Genomic DNA, 6,024 nt, shown 5'->3' on the forward strand with positions numbered 1-6,024 from the left:
ACCGCCGTCATATTGCTGGAATATTGCCGAGTGCGGCGTTAAACAAACACCAATTCCGAGCCTCATCAAGTGACGTTGATGACGTCACCACTTTGTATATAAACGGATTTCTCCGAGATATCCTTCCCGAGTAAGTGAATTTTGTTGAACGCCTATCAGCAATATTCCAACTATATTATGTCGGCCTGGAAATAAACAAGCTCGGACAATCAAACCGGTGATTGATAGAATGAACGATTCGTGTCACAGAGCCTGAAAGCCGGATCCTCCTCAGCGGCAGACCTCCAGATACCTTTTTGAGCAATTGAGGGTTTCTATTTTAATTGTGTTATTACATTTTTCATAGGGTAACCAATATTTTTTCACTCATCTGTTCATCACTCTATTGGGTTTTCCCCAAAATTAGTGAATATTTTAAAATTTAAAAAAATGAAATAATGTTTTTGATGTATATAACTGTTTTAAATATATAGGCATGACTCGGAAAGTAAATTAGCTTCTTAATTTTGTTTCGGAAATTAGCTCCTTTGTACGCATGCTGAAAAAGCTTCATTGGGTATCTACGCGTGCTGTTTGTAAACATTTGAGTTTTTCATCTAATAAATGCGTTTCTGTACTCAAGTTAATTGAAAGTCATTGAGTTTTCAATATTTTTGGGAGGTATTTTACACACTTACGCTGCTTATCTGTAGCTCTGTAGTGGGCTCTTACGACAAGATTGCGAATGTACACAATACACGGAAGTGTTGCATTTAATACAGTTGATTTACGATACATTAAATCTGTCATTGACTATAATGTCATGTTATAATATCATACCCATAGCCTATGAACAATCTATTTCTTAATTATAATTATACGCATCTCGAACGCACCATACGATTCACTTCCAGCTTCCAACAACAAAAAACAAAAGTGTGTTACAGCCACATTTTCAGCATTAGCATTAGTGAGTGAGTATGGTTTTACGCCGCTTTTAGCAATATTCCAGCAATATCACGGCGGGGGACACCAGAAATGAGCTTTACTCATTGTACCCATGTGGGGAATCGAACCCGGGTCTTCAGCGTGACGAGCGAACGCTTTAAACATCAAAATGTTTGGAATTCGTTATCATAATAATACAGATGGAAATGTTTTTCAGTCACTTTGTAAAATAACTGAATATTTAGGCGTTTAATAAATTTGCAAATGTTACACATTTTGACAGTAAAAAGATATACACACTATAAAAAAAAGCAATGCTCAGGTGAAATGTTTACTTTGTGTTGCAAGTCAAAATAGTGTAAACGAGAATCGCAAAATTACCAAGCAAGTGACATATCAAAACTTCGTCATCATTACCGATGCTACCCACAAAGATACCTACATTTCCTTATTATCTCGAAAACTGTAATTCATTTTGTTGATCAATGTGACCATACGCCCTTATTACTACCCATACAAGTGACTAATGCGCTTACGAATGACGCAGCAGAGGTCGCGAACTAGTCTAGATTTCTGCTCTTCATCCGGGTACTCACTGGGAAAAAAACAATAACAAAGGCAACAACCAGTCCCGGGGAATTGCTTTAGATCAGTGCCCCTTTAACAACTAGGCTACCCAACCGAGCCCTGGGCATTAAATATTGAATATGTACTGTATTCGACATAGGATGTAATTTTTATGGTTTAAATGTCCATGAGACAAACGCGGGGAGAAGGAGTTCCGCACCACAACGCGATCTCTGTCCCCAATCAGCTTATGCGACTCACCCTGAATGGCGATATGCACAACAAGCCTCGTTTTCGATCCAAGTTGGAGAATGTGAAAACATTAAATGGGTTCCATTTTGAAATCACGAGGAAGGATTCACGCGCTGCAATTTCTGCTTCGTGTATGACAATAATCTAGTTCAAACAATATCCTTTTTCACATCTCACAGACGCAATGTCTATTTGAAAACATCAGAGGTAGATTGGAAAAACAAATTTGTATGTAGCCAGCAGTGCTTGCTCCTTTTAAAAGTTACTGGCCCTTCTCCAAACTGGCCGACAATTAAATGGTGGAGGCCGCGAAGTGGCTGAACCTGAGGTCGCGTAGCCACCTAGCAGCGCTCCTCCCCCCTAGAACGTTTTCCCTTCCCATGAGATTAATCTTGGCTTCCATTTGCCTCAGTTCATGGCAATTTATGGGCAAATAAAGAAGTTTTACACAATATCACAAAATGGCGGCCGGTTGTCATTCTACCGAGATGATCCAATTAAAACATGAAACATACATGGGGTAGGGGTGCAATTTTGACTTTTAACTGTCCCTGTTAACAACCCTTTGTAATTTTAACTGGCCACAGGCCACCGGGCCAGCAGTTAAATCGATCCCTGAGACATCTCTCGTTGTCCAGACTTGTGAAATTATCTTCAGCCATAGTTTGCTTTTCTCTCTATTCCTCGCATGGGAGAGAGAAGATAGAAATAACATTGTGGTATTTGGTTTCTTTTATTAAATATCACACTACAAAGAAAAAGAAGTAAATATTTGCAAATATTACCTCGTTTTTCATTATACTAATAAATGTAGGAGTGTCTTAGGCCTATAATACTGATGTTTGGTGTGATTTGTACGTTTCAGGAAAAAAAACAGGTAACAAACGACAGTTAAGATAATTTGGAACCTTGATAAACAGTAATTCGGAACGAAGAAAATGATCTACTTAGCTTTGATAGGATCCCTTTCTTCGAAATGTGATATGCAACAATCATTGAAGATATTCACATCACGGACGTCAAAAAGCAAGAAATATTTTCATCATGACGAAAGTCTTCGATGTGAGTTTGAAGTCCATGTGATATTGTTTATATACAAACCCTCGTGACTATATCTATTTATAGAATGCCTATGTGACGTAGTAACTATTTTTAACAAGGTACGATTTCACGGAGTGACGAAATCATGGCTTGCGTTCAACAGGGAAAGATGGTGAGGTGAAATTGGGTTTTACGTCGCGTCCAAGATTATTGCACTTATATAGCGACGTGCATGCACGTGTATGTGTGTGTGTGGCTGCTTGTACTAGTCCGGACTGATGCCGATTTATAGTGCTAGCTCACTGAGATACCATGCCGCAGTTTAACATGAATACCCCACTCAGACACAGTATACTGACTCCGAGCCGACCAGTCCTTGTTTTAGCCCCTTAATGTCGAGCGCCAGACAGGGTAACAACAAGTACCATCTTTTAACGTCTTTTGGTATGACGCGGCCGGGGATCGAACCCCGGACCTTCCGCTCTCCGGGCGGACGCTCTACCACAAGACCACGGAGGCGGCCCAACAGGGAAAGAACTATATATTCTACGAGAAACGATCACTATAAACGAACACTATGTTTCATGTCGCTTCTTTCCTTCATGGCTAAATCTGCTTATTGCGTCATATGTAAAAATATATTCTTATGTGAAACACGCTGAGATCAATACTTGCCATCTGCGCAAAACGAGTGAGCGAGAATGTCGTTTTATGCGACGGCTATGCATATTCCAGATATATATCACGGCGCCATGTAAATAATCTCGTCTGGACCAAGCAAGCGAGTGGTTGATATCACGAGCAACAGTCCAGGCCGACGGAGAATCAGCCAAAAATACATTGATGGAAAACTGCATTCTCAGTCGAGTCGTGTTTTATCCTATGCCGCCATATATATACCCATAAGATACTATCATGTAAGGGAGTGTAACTTTATTTTCGCGCGCGCGGGCGTGCGGGGTTTTTTTTTAAAAAAGAAAGAAAAAAAGTATTCAAGCCCCTGTTATGCTGATTTTGTACACGTCATTATTTTGTGGGGAAATTTCTTTATTGCAGACAGGCGCCCAAACAATACAGTTCGTTAAAAACATATTTGAACACCTTTATCGTCAACGTTGTTGTCTTTGTCCTTTGAATTTATTATTAAAATGAAATCTTTGGGTACAGAGATGAGTTGGTTTCTTGTTTAACAGGTGTAGACTTATAGCCTGTCTACTGAGGTACATGTAAAATAGGGTAGTAAGTTTTGTTTGTTTTTAATATTAATGTTGTTGTAAATATGTGTTTGTTTTGTTGCTACATTCAGCTTTATGGCTGTATAAATAATCAAACCTGGACATGACAATCAAGTGATCGATATTGTGAGCAACGATCCTTCCCGTCAGGGTAAACAATGACACACAATCAACCAAATCACGGAGCCTGCAGACCATCCAATCCACCCCTGAGTGCCGCCTTCAACAACAAACAAAGCATCTTCCCGAGGCAAGGGAGTTAGCTGACTTAAGACTCAGTCAACTCCCTTGCCTCAGAACGATGCCGATCTACCTGTCGTCAAGTTCGCATACACCTGGCTGTTCACTAACAAACCCTTCAGGTGTGAGTTTGGTTTAATGGCCTGTGAGGACGGCGGGGTAGCCTAGTGGTTAAAGGCCTGGATTCGATTCCCCACATATGTACAATGTGTGAAGCTCTCCAGGTAGATGCTCTATCCACTAGACCACAGAGGCGGTGTAGTCTAGATGATCCGCTCTCCAGGTAGATGCTCTATCCACTGGACCACAGTGGCGGTGTAAACTAGATGGTCCGCTCTCCAGGGAGATGCTCCATCCACTGGACCAAAGAGGCGGTGTAAACTAGATGGTCCGCTCTATCCACTAGGCCACAGAGGCGGTGTAAACTAGATGGTCCGCTCTATCTTCTAGGCCACAGAGGCGGTGTAAACTAGATGGTCCGCTCTATCCACTAGGCCATAGAGGCGGTGTAAACCAGATGGTCCGCTCTATCTTCTAGGCCACAGAGGCGGTGTAAACTAGATGGTCCGCTCTATCCACTAGGCCACAGAGTCGGTGTAAACTAGATGGTCCGCTCTATCCACTAGGCCACAGAGGCGGTGTAAACTAGATGGTCAGCTCTATCCACTAGGCCACAGAGGCGGTGTAAACTAAAGGATATATTACATATGTCAGTATATCAGTTCCGGTGCATTTCCCATAATCTCCGCAAAGAATAATTGCCCGTACTGTAATGCCTTCGTTTTTACTGTTCGTTGTTGGACCAATCGTTAGCTGTGACTTTTGGACAATGGCATACCACCAGTACATTTTTACGATACGACATAAATGACACATTATAGGTAGGAGTGTTACGATATATCGAATTATCGAAATTGTTTGCCCTATGACAGTACTATATCGATAGGATTTTACAAATGCCAATACTATCGTCGACAGAATGCATAACAAACGATAGTATGCATAACAATAGACCCGTGAAGATCCGGGTTGAAATAGGTCTTCAGCAACCCATGCTTGCCGTAAAAGTTGACTATATGCTTGTCGTAAGGGGCGACTAACGGGATCGGGTGGTCAGGCTCGATGACTTGGTTGATGTATGTGATCGTATTCGATTTGCATGGATTGATGCCAGTGATGTCAATCACTGGATTGTCAGGTCCAGACTCGATTATTTACAGCCCGCCATATCGCTGGAATATTGCTGAGCACGGCGTTAAACAACAAACAAAGCATAACAATCGATAGTTTCAATAATTGCAATTACAGTAAACTACGGTTATAACGAACACGCTTATAACGATCTGACGGATATAACGAACTCACTTTTTAGTCCCGACTATTTGCTGTAGTTATGCTGTATATATGCTTATAACGAATTACAGTTATAACGAACTAAAATTAGTAGTCCCTTTGAGTTCGTTTTAACCGTAGTTTACTGTAGTTAAAATAATACCTATTGTATGCGAATTAAAAACTTATCTATGGGGTTCGTTAGCAAGGATTACGACAGCATCAGACTTGAGTTACTTCCCCTTGGTTTAAATAGGCACTAGGGAGGAAAACGTCCGTCTTTGACATTATCAGCAATACTATCATAATTATCACGGATTAAGTACTATGGCAATACTATTACAATTGTTGACAACTATCGCAATACTATTGCAAAACAATCACAATAGTGAAAATATCCGCAATAGTCACCCTTAATTACTGGGGAATA

This window comes from Haliotis rufescens, unplaced genomic scaffold (genome assembly GCF_023055435.1).
Source record: "Haliotis rufescens isolate VD_foot unplaced genomic scaffold, xgHalRufe1.0.p SCAF_5, whole genome shotgun sequence".
Lineage (NCBI taxonomy): Eukaryota > Metazoa > Mollusca > Gastropoda > Lepetellida > Haliotidae > Haliotis > Haliotis rufescens.